The 17,310-nt window shown below is 49.8% G+C and overlaps 1 protein-coding gene across 1 annotated transcript in view; it reads left to right on the top strand.

The window, feature by feature from the left end:
* Positions 1–17,310, top strand: part of MEF2D (myocyte enhancer factor 2D) — a 167,217-nt gene that overhangs the window by 41,746 nt on the left and 108,161 nt on the right. The window contains exon 2 of the mRNA XM_065419815.1: positions 10,498–10,567. The gene's annotated coding sequence lies outside the window, so the exon portion shown is untranslated. The remainder of the gene's footprint in view (positions 1–10,497; positions 10,568–17,310) is intronic.

Genomic DNA, 17,310 nt, shown 5'->3' with positions numbered 1-17,310 from the left:
TGCCCTCCAAAGCATGGACCACCTGCACAAATGAAACAGACAAAGGGTGAGGGGTGAAACAAAGGATTTAGGCAGCAGGCCAGCATCAGAGCTAAGACTAGTCCCAGGGCGGGACCCTGAGCTCAACACCCGATCCACTGGACCTCCTTGTTAGCTTCCTCGTTTTCTCTCTCTGCGGGACAGATTCTCAGCTCAGCATCCTGATTGACGCCGGCGGGGGGTCTGGCCCAGTACATTTGTCTAGTTAGTCTCCAGTGTCCATTTGTCTCTCTCCCTCCTTTCCTAGTCTGCTCTCTCTTTCCTCGGCTTCTACGGCTCCTGCCACCGTGGAATCTAGGGTCTGGTTTGCAGAAAACCCACAGTTCCAAGCACAACCTCTGGGGCTTCTCAGGACTGCTGAGAACCAGGCCCCTAGAGGCCGGGGGTAAACATAGCTCCCCCTTTCCATGACGGCTCCCCCTTAGCGCGCCACCCGCCCCTGTTCTCTCAGCCGCAGTAACTTTCCTAGGGGAGCACGCGGGCTGGGAAACCCACGGCCTTGTCCATATCCGTTCTGCTGGGGAAGCTCCGTCCGTCCTCCCCCCACCCCCGCTTTCTGATCTCTTCACAGGCTTTCCTTCCTTCTTGTCTTCTGAAGCCAGCGCCGAGAGGCAGAAGCCCCCCATTTGGCCCAATGAAGAGCTGGGGAAACTCCCACTGCCCAGTGCGAGCTGTTTGCAGCTCGGAGCCTTTGAATCTCGGGCCACATGTTTATTGGCCTGAGATGGAGAAGAGCCGACTCTTATTGGTTCTGGTCATGCTCTGGCTGTGCAAAGGGGCCTTAAAGCGAGCGTATAGGTGGTTCTCCTCCCATTAAGGCCTCTTTACGCTGGCAGAGTGGTGTAACGGAGCCTTCGTGGAATGAGAACGAGGTCCTGCCTTGCTGCGTGTTAAGTTTGGCCCGTTGGAAGCCAGGAAGTCAGGTACCCAGGGCCCCTCAGAAATCAGAGATGGCTTAGGAGCCGCACGCGCCCCGAATGATGGGGAAGTTTGGGTCGGAGACCAAATGTTGTGGTCCAGGCTCGTTGCTAGAGGAAACTCAAAAAAAGGGAAGGGGAGGTTGTGGTAATGCCATCCTTCCCCCTCCACAATCTGGGCCTGGTTCTCAGTCGCACTCTGATCCCTTTAGGCTGCTCTGATGGAGTAAAGCGGGTGGGCACCCCCGCCCCCCTTAGAATCTCCCCAGGGCATGGGGCCTTCCTGGCTGGTGTGGAGCTGGCATAAGGGATCTGCTCCCAGCCTCTGGTGGAGGGGTGGATTGGGGGCATCGCTGAAGTGCAAAACACTATGGCTACTCGCTGCTTCACAGAGCCCATAGGGGATTGTGGGGAGCAGAGCGTAAGTTAGAGCAGCCCTGAGGTTGCTCTAGCTGACACCAGGGGCCAGAGCACAGAGGTGGCTTAAATCCACCTTTTCCCACCCCACTCCGCCCCTATCCTGAGCGCAGGAACAGAGGACCTGAAAATCAGGCCCTGTGTCTTAACAGATGCCCCCTAAGCTAAGCATGAAAGTTACCCTGCTGCAAGTCCCACAGCCTCTGGGGAAACTGCGTTTAATATATATGGAGACATACCTATCTCATAGAGCTGGAAGGGACCCCAAAAGGTCATCGAGTCCAGCCCCCTGCCTTCACTAGCAGGATCAAGTACTGATTTTGCCCCAGATCCCTAAGTGGCCCCCTCAAGGATTGAACTCACAACACTGAGTTTAGCAGGCCAATGCTCAAACCACTGAGCTATCCCTTAATGAAGGAGAAATCACCTATACTTTCGCTTTAAGGCCCCTTTGCACAGCCAGAGCATGACCAGAGTGTTAAGAAACTCTCCATGTGGGCGTTGGCCTTTCGCAGTCATTAGCCACATCCCCCTGCCTTATCTAAGCGGGGCTAGTCTGGCTGCATGGGGAATGAATGCAGTGGAGAGTTTGGTTCCCATGTCCCGGGCGGTTCACATCAGTGGCTTCATTGGCTCACGACTGATTGAATGATGGGGCCGGGACTTCAGCCTTTGGGCGGAGGTTAGCAGGGGTTTCCCGGAGACCCTCCCTCTGTGGGGTGGAGCAGGTCTTGAGGGTTGTCATTAACAGCTGGCTGTAAGGCACCTTTATACCAGTCATACTGTGTCCACACTGGGGTGGTCCTGGTATTACTGTATTGCTGAAAAAATCAGTCCCCTGTCCAACATAGTTATACCAGGAACAGCCCTTGGTTCTAGTCCTGGCTCTGCAGGAGGGTGAGAGGGGAGCGACTGGTGACTCGGGCTCCTGGGTTCTCTTCTGGGCTCTGTCACTGCCTTGGTGTGCCCTTTCAGTCAGTCAGTTTGATCCTCTTTGTGTCTGTTTCCTTCTCTGCCAAAATAAAGGTAGTCAGACCTGCCTCCACAGGGTGAAAGAGAAGCACTTTCGGTTTTCGAAAAGGAACAATTTCCCCTTTATTCAGGCTCTTTTTTATCCAACATTTTCTTCTTTTCCTCCCTCTCTCCCCCCTTCCCCAGTTTTCCATTTTGCCACTGAAAAGGAGGGGGGAGGAGAAGAGGAAACAAATTAGCCCCCCCCCCACACACACACACAAAAGCCAACCCTGAAAATATTTTGTTTTCAGGTTCTGCCAAAATGATTATTTTTGGGGGCAAATATTTCCATTGTCAAAAAAAGGCCATTTTACCAATGACATGGGAGCCAAATACGGCTGGATTAGACTTGCTTGCTGTGAGCTCCTAAATTATGTCTGTTTGAACCACTGTAGTCCCAGCCTGGGATACAGATTGGCCAAAATACTCACTCCCTCGCCTCTCCCCACCCCACTACTGTGCACTGCATGACCTTTGGAAATCTCCCAGAATGCACTGCTTCTGGGAGCTGGGCCAGGTACGGCAAGATAAATACCCAGAGGGCATTGCAATGGAAACTCTAGCACAGAGCCAGGCAAACTTGCAAAGGTTCTTAACACAAACCAACGAGGTTCATGCCGGGGGAGGGGGGCCTGAGCTGTCTGTGCTTAAAACAGTCCCCGCCAATGGGTCAATAACTGTAGCATAGTTTCAGCTCTCGTGGGAAAGGTGCTTCCGAGGGAATGAACAGAACAGGGCAATTATGGAGTAATCCATCCCCTGTCATCCAGTCCCAGCTTCTGGCATTCAGATGAATTAGAAAGGTGCTTGGAGTCTCTTAACCCCGAAGTCAGGGAGTTTTGCCATTGATTTCATTGGGCTTTGGAGTAGGCTTTCAGAAATCCAACCCCCTGCTCTCACCTGTCAAGTTAAACTATCCTGTGACTAATCCAGGGTAACTGAGGGCTTCTGAGGTGTCACCGTGTTGTATGTCACAGCCAATGGGAATGTCGCAGCAGTAGTGGGAATAGAACCCATCGTCTCTCGATCCAAGAGTTTAAGGAGAATCGCCATTAGCTGATAGGAATATAGGGCATAGGACACACAGGCAAGCAGTTCCAATTGAACGCACTGACTAGAGGATGATAAATGTGCATGTGCACACTCTCTGAACCCCTCCCCCAATCATTACAATACATTTTAAGACACGTATTTTAACAGGGAGGCGTGATTAACCATTGGAACAAACTACCACAGGAAGTGGTGCATTCTCCATCTTTTGATGTCCTCCAATCAAGACTAGCTGTTTTTCTGGAAGAGGTGCTGGATCCAAACACAAGTTATTGGGCTCAGTACAGGACACCTGGGTGAAACGTAGTGGCCTGGGCTATACAGGAGGCTATACAGGCTAGGTGATCTTAGGGTTCCTTTTGGCCTTAAACTCTGTGACTGAATTACGGCACATGACTGGCTTTGCCGCAAATAAAAGCTGTCTGCGTCTCCCGATTCCAACCCGCTCCCAGGGAACATTGTGTGGTTCCTGTATTATTTCCCAAAGACTCTAAACGTCAGCTTGCCAGCTCCGGGTTCGGCAAGCAAAAATCATTACCACTTGATAGTTTGGTACCTTTCGGTGGCCTTTAATGTGAAATGTCTCTTAGGGTCTCTGTCCAGTTCCTGCTAGGAGTCTTTATCTCACCGCTCAGCAGACAAGCCAAAGTTCCAATGGGATTCAGGATAGACCTGTCTTTCTAAGGAGCTTCTGGCCTCATCAGGTGCCGCTCCATAGGGTGGGATGGCGTATGAGCCGTGTGCGAGGACCCTAGAGACCGGGAGTCAATTTCTAGCTGTGTTACAGACTCCATGTGTGACCACGTGCAAGCCAGTTAGCTCTAGAGGCTAAGGTCAGATTGGCAGGGATCTTGTTTTTTTCCACCTTGCTCTGCGGCCTGAGGCGTGGGTCACTTGCTAGGGTCATCGGGGTATATCTCACTTAATCAAGTCTCTGCCATTGCCAGGGCCTGGGGCGTTGGTGCATCTTGGTCCCTCCTGTTCTCTGCCTGTGGCACATCATAGTCTCCTGTGGGCTGTGATACTTTGGTCTAATTTCAGTTGTTGGGTTTAGCGTGCGGGTGTTGGTTGATGGTTAGTGGCCTGTGATACGCAGGAGCTCAGACTAGATGGTTTGGTGGCCGCTTCTGGCCTTAAACTCTGCGGGTCTGTCTACACTGCAGTGTAAGCCCAGGGTTAGGAGAACTCGAGTTAACAGATCCTGGGTTTGTTAACCTGGGACTGGAGTGTCTACACTCGTTTGTAACACTAGGTTAGGAATTGTTGAATCCTGGGTCCCAACCTGGGGCGGCAGCGTCTACACTGCATTATGCGGGCCTGAGTCCCGCCATGCATATCCCAGACTTCTGAGTGCCCTCCCAAAAGGTGGCCGCTCCACCTTTGTTCGTGGTGCAGTGTGGAAAAACTTGGCTGTCCGCCAAACTTGACCAGCCAGAGGACTAAGAAAATTGGCCCGTGGGTCTTGGGATTATGGGGTACTTTTGGCGGACTCCCAGAGCACGAGTCCAGTGTGACTGCGTTTACACTGCAAAGCAACAGGGCTTGAACCCTGGTTCCCGGCTTGACTCGGGCTTGGATCCTCCACCCCTGTGGGGTCCTGGGACCCTAGATCCGAGCCCTGGGTTAGTGCGATTTCTGTGTAGACAGAAGGGGGGTTAGGCTTGAACCTGAGTTCAGGGTGCTGATAGGTGCTGCCCAGACATGTAGGGCGAGACAGTCCCTGCCCTCAACGAGCTTACAATTAACTACACAAAACAGATAAAGAGGAAGCAAAGAAGGGTAGCAACTTCCCCAAAGTCAGACGGCCGATCAGCAACTGCAGACCCACGTGTTACAGGCCAGCGCTCTGATCATTTATCCGCATTGTTTCTGTGCCTGCCATCTTGGGGTTTCATTATGCTGGGAGCTTTACATACCCACAGGCAAGACAATCCCCTCTCCGAAGAGCTGGGGCCCGGATCCTGAAACGTATGTAGGCGCCCAACTTCCAGTGAAATCAGTTGAAGTTAGGAACCTCCGGACCTTTGAGGATTTGCCCTGGTGGTGGTGGTGGTGGAAATCAAGAAGGTGGGGGGTGGGAAGAAAGGACTAATGCTGTTTTAGCATTGACTAGCTGTGTGTCACAATTCTTAGTCACTCCGTAGCAGTCAAACACAACAAGCCACGTGGCCAACGGTTCCCAGAGGGCTGCGATTATTTACAATCATAGTAACGAGAGACAGAAAAATCTTCCCATCTGTAAAAGGTTGTTGTAAAGGGGATGGCGATCAACTGTTCTCTGTGCCTACTGAGGGTGGGACAAGAACAAATCGGCTTAGCTTGCAGGAAGGGAAACTTAGGTTGGATATTAGGAAAAATGTTCTTCCTTAAGGGTGGTTAAGCATTGGACCCGAGAACCAAGGGAGGTTGTGGAATCCCGTCACTGGAAGTTTTTAAGAACAGGTTGGGCTAACTCCTGCCAGGGGTGGTCTAGCTATATTTGATCCTGCGTTGACACGGGGGGTGAACTAGGTGACCTCTTGAGCTCTGTTCCAGCCCGACAGCTCTGTGATTAATAGAACCACTTGTTCCATTAAAATGTCTCTCTAAATAAACAGAAACAAATTTTTTTGCTATCTCTTTTGTGGTCTTTGTAAACAATAGCTGACGTTTCTATAGCACTTGCCAGGCTCTTGAGAGGAAGTGGCCTAGTGGTTAAGGCATGGCCTGGGATGCTGGAGCACTGGGTTTAAGTCGCTGGTCTGCTACAGGCTTCCTGTGTGATCTTGGGCAAGTCACCTAGTCTGTCTCTGTGCATCAACCCCCCTTCTATACAATGGAGATAACCTCACGGGGCTGTTATGATGTTGAAGAGCATGAGGTGCTCAGACAGTGAGGTAATGGAGGCCAGATATCTATGATAGACAGAGGCCAAAGGGCACGTGATTGATATATAGGTGTGGTCTATAATTAAAAATTAGATCAACCTAGCTATGTCCTGACTCAGGGCTGTGAAAAATTATGTGCCCCGAGCACCATAGTTAGGTCAACCTAACCCCCAGTGTAGACTCGGCAAAGTGACAGAAGAATTCTTCTGTCCACCTAGCTACCACCGTTGGGAGCTGTGGATTTACTACAATGATGGAAAACCCCCTTCTGAAGGGAGATGCTGTCGCGCAGACATAGCTTTAGTCCGGGTTATTGAGCCACATTTCCCCTGCCCCTTGAACAGTCTTTTCCACCTGTGCAAAGTAGGTCTAAAATGCTGCCAAATCAGAAAAGTAACCTTTCACACCCACTTTGCGCTCATTTGGCCCTGGTGGAAATAACTGCACAAGGTACAGGGCAGTAGAGGATCGAGCACTATGTATAATATAGTGACCACTGCACTCGCCGCTGAAATGCTTCCACCTCTGAGCGGGAATGCAGCAGCTGTTTTAGCAACATGGGGCAACACTGCCCAGCAACTGGGGGAGGGAAGTGAAAGATACTGCGTACACTCAACTCAGGCCTGCCAACACTTGTGATTTTTATCACAGCCCTCATGATAATTCGGTGTTTAAAGCCCCAGCTCCTGGACTCAAGAAATAAAATCTCAGCTTTCATTTTCTTCAAAAAAAATAAGTTTCTAGCCCTTGGGCTTGCAATAAAAAGCTTGAAAATGTGGCTGCTGAAAGCTCCAAAAGGAGAAGGCAAATCAAAAGAATGCAAATGTATTGTTTAAACACCCTCATGATTTTTTAAGCCAATCTCAGGATATTTTGGGGCCCTGTCTCGTGATTTTTGAATGCCTGGTGGTTGCAACACTGCTAACTGCTGGAGGGAATTTAAGCCTGGGGTATACACAGTTTTTGTACTGGTATCACTATGTCTGTTAGGGGTGTAATATTTTACTGATATAGTGAAACCTGTACAATCGCCAGTGTGGATGCAGTTATGCCTGTATAAAGGTTCCTTTACACTGGTATAACTTATTCCCCTTTCCGCAAAGGAATAAGCTGCACCAGTATAAGCACTTTGATATTAGTATAACTGTGTCCAGACTAGGGGGTTTGCATCGCTGTAACTATACTGGTTATGCATCCGCACACGGGAGTTACAGTGTCATTACCCAAAGTGGAATTTGGCCAGGACATTAGGGTTAACACCCTGACTCCTACGTGTGATGCCTCGGTAGGTCAGGAGTTGCTGTGGGTCGTATGTATGGTCTGAAAGACAGAACCCAACTCCACTCATATAAGGGGGCTGCTGGCCTGGAATGACCCTGATTAGCTGGCGATCTGAAAGGATTGCAGTGCAGGGATGTGTTTGCTACAGGCAAGAGCTTGCGGAGTTGCATGTTCATCTGCCTTTTACAGCCCTGTGGATGTGCTCGGAAGCCAGCCCTGAGAACAGGGGCAGGGAAGGAGGGTGGAGGTGTGGGGAGAGGACGCGGTTAGGGCTCAGCGTTGTAGAGCAAACCCTGCACAGTGACCTAAACCACATCTTCACACATCCTCCACCCACACGGCAGCCCCCATCCCTTCACTCTGCAGGGTGTTGGCAAATTGCTGTCTGCACAGTTCACGGGGCACTCAGACCAACACCAAATGCCCCTTTAGGTTCAAGAGGACTCATTTTTAGAGCAGCTGTGGCTTCCGCAGAGATCACTGGGAGCGGCACATGCCAATACAGAAGCACCTAGAGGCCCCAACTGAGCTTGGGGCCCATTGTGCTAGGTGCTGCACAAACCCATAGTGAAAGACGGCCCCTGTCCATAAGAGCTTCCAGTCTAAACAGGCAAGTGGATTGGCCAGGGTCATACAGGGAGCCTATGGTAGAGCCAGGAATTAAATCCCTCTCCCCTGAGTTCCAGCCCAGTGCCTTAACCATAAGACCCAGACTTCCTCCCTTTGAAAACCCCCCTCTCCCCTTGCGACAGAGGAATTGATCGGATCTGGAGCCTTCATTTCTTTGGACTGCTCCTCTCTATTAAGGGAAGCGAAGGGCCAGAATCGGAGCTGACTTGAACTTAACACACATAAAGTGCCAGGAAGCTGTTTGAGGTTAATTATGCATCATGTTTCTGTTGCTACCCCAGATCCAGCCGAGGAATAGGGTTGGAATCTCCCTCCACCCCTTCTCTGTCGATTTTTGAACTAAGGAGATTTACTCATTTGCTTCAGTAGCTGCAAAACTTTGTAGCTCATCTGTCCGAAGGGATCTGGCCCTCACGTTTCAAGGTTTGATGCGTTCTGACAGCTCGAAAGCAGTCTGTGTTTCAGCTGTTTTGAGGAATGACCTACAGCATCTTCCTGTGCCAGGCCGTTTGGTGAGGAGATATTTGTTACAGCGAAGGCCTCGAGTTCGAGGTGGGGCCATGAACTGAACCCTCCACTGGCCTCCAACAGACCTGAGCTGTGTTGGGGGTAGGAGGGCTTGGATGAGGTTCGAAGCTGTGCGGTTCTCTGGCCCATCTGTGCTCGGGTTGAATTTTGTAATGTCAGGAAATGAGCTGGTGAGGGGTAGGCGGCTCAGCAAGAGGAAGGCTGGCTTTGTGGTTAAAGCGGAGGACTCGGACTCAGAAAAAGTGGGCTCCGTTCCCAGCTCTGCCACGGACTCCCTGCGTGACCTTGGACCAATCACTACACTGAAAACGTAGGTCGGCCTTGCTACCTCGCTCAGGGGTTTAAAAAATTCACACCCCCTTCCAAGAGACATAGTTAAGCCGACCTAAGCCCCGGTGTAAACAAATGCTTGGCCAATGGAAGAATTCTTCCGCCAACCTAGCTACTGCCTCTCCCTGGGGTGGATTCACTACGGCGATGGGAAAAACACCTTCGTTAACTATAGCAACTGTCTACACTACAGCGGCCCACCATGGGGCCTCCATTATGTCTACACTACAGCCCCCTAGAGCGACACAGCTGTAGCGCCGTAGTGAAGCCGCTTCCTACATCTGTGGAAGGGGCTTTTCGGTTGACGTACTTTATCTACCTCTCCGAGAGGTGGTAGGAAGAATTGTACCTGGGTTCCTGTCTGTTTCGAGTCACAAGGGAAACGAGTTTGGTGACGTCGTTGAGTCCCCAGTGGGATGCACGGCCTCCAAAACCAGGGCCTGATTTCCAGAGGTGCTGAGCAGACGCAACCTGAGTTGAAGTCAATGGGAGGAGCTGTCGGTGCTCAGCGCCTTTGCAAACCAGCCCAGGGTGGCCTCTGATGGGCTTCCACCTCTGGAGTACTTGGGGTGAGGCAGATCCCAGAGTGACGTGCAGCGGCTGCGCTCTGTGTTTGGTAGGGCTGGTTGACAACTTTCCATTTGAACTGTGTTTTGACGGGACACTGGGGTTTTGAGTCAATTCAACGTTTCAGCAAAAGTGTCAGTTTTCCATAACAAATGTTAATTGAAGCCCAAACCCTAAACTATTTCAATTTGGCTATGCTGTGGCAGTTCCTTGTGGTATTAGTTGTTCGACTGTCTCATGTCCCCACTCTCCAGTATGGGCTGGTCTCCCCTAGCCACACGGCATTTCCCATCGTGCACCGGGACTTCCAAGAGAACTCCAGACTTACACTGGTACGGCTGAGAGCAGAATGTGCAAACCGCACAGACCTGAAGCATTAGCTGCAGTGGGTTATGCAATCTTTGACTGCTCAGGCTTTGTAACACCTGAATTCAACCTGGGGCACTGTGGGCTATTCAGCTGTGTCTTTCAGTCCACCAGCTATTCCTGAATAGCTGGCAGGGTGGACAGCTGGTTTTCCATTTCTTAAAGCTTCAAGATCATATTTTTCTTTCTTTCAAACCTGCAAGGTCTTGTATCCCTCAGCTCCAAGGAGTAGAGGGCCCTTAGTACCTTGCAGGATCAGGGTCTTAGCTGCCTTTCTGTCAGGATTCTTGTAATTAATTGTCAGCCAGGTCAGAACAAATCTCTGGAGTATGAACCTTGAGATCCCAGCCCTTCAGGGACGAGGGATGCCCTAACAGGACAGGAACCCTGATTCCCGGTATCCCCTTGTACCCAGGTCAGGACAGAATATGCACTTTACCTGCATTCGTCACTTTATCCCCTTGGAACTGACGGGCATTTTCCTTTTTCAGTTTGATTGACAGGCAATGGCTACAAACTGCTGTCTGGAGTGAGCTGAAGATGCAGCCATCTGACTAACAGGTAGGAGGGAAAATCCCTATTTAACACCCACTATTGTTTTTTGTTTATTTATTTTTTTTGACAAAGAGAAGACTTTTGGGAACAGATCCCCAATGGGGGGGGAGGGGTCAATTGGGGCAGCTCCATTGGGATCAATGGGCCAGATCCCTATCTGGTGCAGATTAGTGCAGCTCCCGAAAGAAGGGGCGTGTTGCTAGTTTACACCAGCTGAGGATCTGACCCCTAATTATTAACTAGGGTTTTGTTTCAAGGCAGAAAGCCATGGGGGGAAAAAATAGCTGGTTTCCTCCCTGTCCAGTGTGGTGTTCTGTAAATGGGGCATTGCGCCATTGATGTCAATGGGCCAGATCTCCAGCGGGTGCAAACCAGAGTCACTCCATTGAAATTCAGCTGAAGACCTGCTCCAATATCTCCAGGGCATCTTCCTTCTTAACGGGACAAGATCGTGGTTCTCTGGCTTGTATTTTGTACATTTCCCCGCAGAGCCCTGGTCAGTTGGTCCACGGGGCAAAAGGTTCTGGGACCCCAGCATTGGTGGGAACTGGGCGGGGAGGTCCACAGGGTAGAGGATGAAGTGGTTTCAGGACAGAATCTCTCTCCTGCCTGGGCTGCGTGGAAAACCTGGAGAACGGCTCGGTTTAGGGAGTGTGCCTCCTCTGTGCTCCATCCTTCCAATTATGGCACTGTCTTCCGTCGGGGGCTGCTGTTTGCTGAGAGCGAGCGAGAAGGCAGAAATTTCCCCTCCCTATTTGGAAGGAGAGGCTGAGCTGAGATCACATTTCCTGTGGTCAAACTGGAGGGGGTAGTAGCAGTTTGACGTGCAGCTATTTCAGAGCACGAGGCTGCCCACCCCCTAGGCGGCTTCGCCAGCCTCCGCTGGTGAGCCCTGCGTGGGGGTTGTGGCCAAATCTCCGTTTGTTACCAGTTGCAGGCAATAGGTGGTACAGTAACTGCCCAATCTGCCTTGAATGCAGGCTGAGGATTCAGGTCATAGAGAGAACTTGCATGCTGGGGTGAAATGAGTGAGGGCTCTGTAGCTGAAACGAATGGGACCGTGGCTTGGGAGCAGCTAAGGGATTGTCCTAGGGTCAAATGAGAGAATGGGTGGCACCCCTACAGCTTTTGGGGAAAGGCACCTATCCTTTTAAGTGGCTAATGGGATCCAGAGCCTCTGAGGCATTGGTTTGAATCCAGCCCAGGTGTGTAGTGAGTGAATCCATTGCCCTCTGAGGGGTGCTGCGTGGTCTTTGTGTGAAACTAGTTAGCTGGGGCACAGCCCAGGCCCCAGCTGGCAGCGGTCCTGCTTGCCACCCGCTGACACTAATTAGCCCGTGTGCAGTCAGTTACACTAGTACAATGTGGGAGTGAAGCGCTACCGGGCCAGAACTGTACAGCCACTTTGCACTGGTGCAAATGACTGCACAAGGTGCAGGGCAGGAGGGGAGCAGGCTCTGAATTCCCCTCGTCCCTGAAAGGGAGGGTCCCACCGGACTCAGAAGTGTGGCACATTGGCAGGGGGCCGTCTGGATGGGAATCGCACCTGGCCAATGGCCATGCTGTACCTGTTCTAAGTGTGTGTGTGTGTAAACAGAGGCCTTCGGTCATCAGTGCATTCACAAGCAATTTAAGGGGGCCTTAAAGTGACCTTAAATTATAGTTGCTTCCACTTTAAGGCCCCTTTGCACCGCTCTGGTAACATAAAGGGGCCTTAATGTAAATGAAAATCTAGCCATGAATCCACATGACAGGCCAGATTCACAGTTATGCTAGTCTGGCAGTGCAAAGGGGCCTTTAACATACATGCAACTGTAATTTCTTCCTATTTTAATAACAATGATAATCCCTACCTCTTATATATTGTACCGCTTTTCATCCGTAGCTCTCAAAATACTTTACAAAGGAGGTCAGCATCATTATCCCCATTTCACATGGGGAAACCGAGGCACAGAACGCTGAAGCGTCATGTCCAAGGTCACCCAGCAGACCTGTGACAAAGCCAGGGACAGAGCCCAGGTGCTCTATATACTAGGTTACAATGCTTTTAAGGCCCCTGTATGCTGCCAGAGAGGCGTAAAGCAGCCTCAGGGCTTCTTTATACACCCACTACACACGGTCAGACTGAGAGGACATTTCAAGTGGGGTCCCACAGGGTGCATCCTGGGTCCAGTACTATTCAATATTTGCATTAACGAGCAGAGGACAGAGTGGAGAGTACACTTCTACAATTTATGGATGGCATCAAGCCGGGAGGGTTGCAAGCACTTTGGAGTGCAGGCTGAGAACTCAAAATGATCGTGATAAACTGGAGAATTGATCTGAATTCAGTCAGGTGGAATTCGGTAAAGAGAAGGGAAAGTGGTACATGTGGGAGGGGAAAATCAAATGCATAATACACAATGAGGAGTAATTGGCTTGGTGGCGGTACTGCTGAAAAGGATCTGGGAGTTATCGTGGATCAGAAATTGAATGTGAGTCAACGGTATGAAAAAAGGCATTCTGGATGTATTCACAGGAGCGTCATATGGAAAACGCTGGCTGTAACTGTTCCGCTCTACTCGGCACTGGTGAGGTCTCAGCTGGAGCAGTGGAACAGGTTACCAAGGGAGAGGCTGTAGAATTCTCATCACTGGAGGTTTTTAAGAACAGGTTAAACAAGCATCTGTCAGGGATGGTCTAGTTATATTTAATCCTGCCTTGGTCTAGAACAGTGTTTCTCAACAACTGGTCCGTGGACCGGCGCCAGTCCCTGAGATCTCCCTGGCAAAGTTTAGGATGGCAGTAAGCCGGTCCCTGGTATCAAAAAGATTAAGAAACACTGGTCTAGATAACATCTTAAGGTCCCTTCCAACCCTACATTTCTATGGTTCTATGGAAAGTTGTACCATTTTAACTGTCCTGGTACAGATAAAGGGATATAACCCACGTCTGTGGAAGCAGTTCTACTGGTATAAAAGCGCTTGTACTGGTATTGCTATTCTCATAAAGGAAGGAGAATAAGCGATACTGGCGTAAGGCACCTTTATACTGACACAGCTGCATCCACAGTAAGGGTTGTACTGTATTTTGGTAGAAAATCACAGCTCTAAATGACATAGTTATCCCAGTACAAAACCTGTGTGTAGAGCACACCTGAGTGTAATTCGGAATCAGGCCAGTGTCATTGACACCAATTCAAAGTATCTGCACTAGTGCAAAGTGCCACTGTAGTGTAGACATACCCAGTTGTGGTTTGGTAGTGTTTTACATCCACTCTGCACTGGTTTAAGTGGATACACAACCTGAAGAACAACATAGAATCAGATCCTTAAATCTTCTAACAACAAGGCTCTCGGATGTGGGTGGGTATCAGGAAGGATTAGGGTGACCAGATGTCCCGATTGTATAGGGACAGTCCCGATTTTGGGGTCTTTTTCTTATATAGGCTTCTGTTACCCCCCACCCCCGTCCCGATTTTTCACACTTGCTGTCTGGTCATCCTAGGAAGGATACTCATTTAAAAGTTCTGTAGCTAGCCAAAGAGTCCCACAAAAAGCAGTGAGTGGATGTCTCCTAGCCTTTATTCCTCCAGCCACCTCCCGAATTGAATATGTCCTGTTAACAAGGTTGTAAATTCCCCATGTCAAAAGACATTGCAATAAACAAAGAACAAGATGAGCGCAGATTTGGCCACAATGGCTGGGCTTGTTAATGCAAGAACTCAGGCGTGGGCAGAAAACCTGGTCTTCTGCTGTGCCAGCTTGCAGGGGTCTGGGAGCAGTGCTGATTAGATAACTACAGGGCCAGATCCTGAACTGGTGTGAATCAGCTGCATCTCCTCTGAAGACAGTAGCGCTAGGCAGAATGACATCAGCTGGGTATCATGTGCCTCTTAGGACCAAGATCTGAATTCCCGTTTACACTAAGGCCTTTTATGCCAGTGTGGTAAAGTAAAAGGGTCTTAAAGTAGTTATGAGTGTAACAAATTGACACTCACTTCAATGCCCCTTTGTAAATAAGAATCATGCCCCAGATGTCTGTGTAAAGGTGTGGCCATGAAGCTATTGGATGGAAGAGAGGAATCTCCGAGCATCTATTTCTCTGTCAAATAATTCGTTGCCTTTATGTGAAGATCTCTCACCTGAGGCTTTCAGAGTGCTCTGCAAACGTTCGTTACAACCCAGAGAGATAAGTATCATCACCCTTTTATAAATGGAGAAACTGAGGCACAAATATAGTGATGGGAGTTTCCCACAACCACACTGAGATTAGGTGGCAGACCTGGGTACAGAACCCAGTTTTTTTTTCTGCTCTAACCACTGGACTCCACTCCTCTCCAATGCCAGGAGCCCCGACACCCTGTCCTCTGCTCTAACCACTAGCCAACATTCCCTTCCCGTGAAAGCAGATTGTATACTTGTTCTCATCCATCATGAATCTGAAATGCTGTATAAGTGTGAAAAGACTCTTATCCTGTCCCTATCTCCTTCCCTTCCCCGGAAATGAGGACTGCTGATGGCATTAACAGGGCGGGGGTGGGGGGGGGAATGTCGGAACAATTTAAAAGAGGGTATTTTTTTTCTAGAACTCGTATCCCTGTTTATTGCTGTTACAGTAAATGTTTGCATCTCCATTGTCTGTAATGAGGTTGTGGGTAGAGACGAGGCCGGGTAACCGTTTTATGAGGGTTCTATGGTTTCATGTAATGTATATTCTGTATCTGATATTAAAATCAATACAAGGAGAGATTTTAAAAATAATCTGACACCAGCTCTCGAAGTGGGCGGTGGGGGTGGGGGGTTATTTTCTCTGCTGAGCAAGCAGGTTTTGCTGGATGTTCAGAAGAGGATTGAGATGGCTCTTTAATATCAGATCGGGGGCAGATAATATACTTGAGATCATAGTGGCTGTATATGGAAAAGACCGAGTGAGGTCATTGTCCGTTCCCTTGCAAGGTCAAGATGGAGGTCCTAATTCTGATCTAAATGACACCAGTATAAATCACGGAGATATGCCAGTGTAGAATCAGTATAAGATCCCGTAGTATCTCACGAGATGGAAGATCTGCTGGATCGTAATATGTTAATTGTTGTTATTATGTGTTACAGAAGTGCATAAAGGCCTCTGCCGAGATCAGGACTAAATGCTGCACAGACACGTAAAGAGAGATTGTTCCTACCCTCGAGAGCTTACAATCTAAGGTCATGTCTACACTAAGGGTGCTCCCCCTCTGCCGCCGTAGTGTAGATGCTTCCTACCTCAACAAAAGGAGTTTTTCTGTTGCGGTAGGTAATCCGCCTCCCCGAGTGATGGGGAATTCTTCCATCAACCTAGTCCCTTCTACCCCAGGGGTAGGTCGGCTTAATTTATGGCGCTTGGGGTGTGGATTTTTCACACCCCTGAGCAACGTAGGTGTGTCAACCTCATTTTCAGTGTAGATCAGGCCGGGATGTAGAAAATAGAATCAGGCCCTAAGGCCCAGGCTTGGTCTACCCCTAAAACTTAGGTTGACCTAACTGCATCGTTCAGGGCTGTGAAAAATTTTGCGCCCTGTGTGACATAGTTAGGTTGACCTCACCCCAGGGGACGTTGACGGAAGAATTCTTCCGGTGACTTAGCTATCATTGCTTCTCGACGAGGTGGATTAACGACATCGATGGACAAACCCCGTCTGTCGATGCAGGAAGCGTCCACGCTACAGCGGCAGCGCCAGAGCGGTGTCACTGTAGTGTAGACACACCGCTCGATTCACAAAGGTATGTAGGTGCCTAGCTCCTGTGGGGTTCACACAGGGACTTTGTAACAGAGCCAGGAACTGAACCCATCTTCCCCATCCTATTCCTTACCTGCCTGACCATTCTTTCACTTTTTGTAGTGGAACCTGATCTGCACATTCCTTGTCTACACTAGAAAGTTTTGTAAGTTTAACCATACTGGTGAAACTAAACCGATGAACCCCTCCTAGTGTGGACGCAGCTACGTTGGTATAAAAGTGCTTATTCGGGTATCGCTTATGCTGGTTCAGGAACAGCTGAATGTATAGGTATGAGGTCCAGTTAGACTGATGTAACTGCAGCTTATACTGGCTAAAGTTATATTGATATAAAATCATCCACCTAACCAACCTAGCTATATCGGTATCACGCTTCCAGTGTCGACCAGGCCTAGGCTACAAAGTGGTGCTGTTTGGAGGACACCGGGGTTGTTGCCGGGTGCCCAGACATAGGTTTTAATCGTAGGGCAGAAGGCCCCAGGACCGGTGGCTGATACGCTCTATATTTTTGATCAGGCCAGGGCTTTTAGCAGTTCCTCTGAGGCTACAGAATTGCTCACTCAGTGGGTTGATGCATGAGGTTTGAGGTTGGAGGAGGACTTTTGAAAAGTGCTGCTTTGAAACTCATCCCCTTCCGTTCCCCAAGCCGGCCTCACGGTAGGAGTCGAGCGATTATATAAGCGCATTATTGACCCTGCCTCAGAAGTATGTGACGACCAATACCGGGGTGATTTAAAACCCACGTGGCCCCGTCCTCGCGTCCTGGAACGCACGGCGCTGCTGTCCGCGATCAATAGGCACTTTGGGTTCCTGTGTCCAACGCAATTTGAGGTACGCCAAGAAAACCTCTCCTGCATTTTGTACCCAACCACTTCTGGTGCAGAAAGGCTCTCCGGGACAGTGACCTTCCTTGAATTGATGCTTGCGCCTTCCAGCGCCCGCAGCACCGTCCCATTGCAATTGTACTCGGTAAATCACGTGCCTGGTAGTACCG

The sequence above is a fragment of the Emys orbicularis genome, chromosome 20, assembly GCF_028017835.1.
Source record: "Emys orbicularis isolate rEmyOrb1 chromosome 20, rEmyOrb1.hap1, whole genome shotgun sequence".
Classification (NCBI taxonomy): domain Eukaryota; kingdom Metazoa; phylum Chordata; order Testudines; family Emydidae; genus Emys; species Emys orbicularis.
Note: the sequence above shows the minus strand (reverse complement) of the source record. Positions and strands in the feature narration are given on the sequence as shown.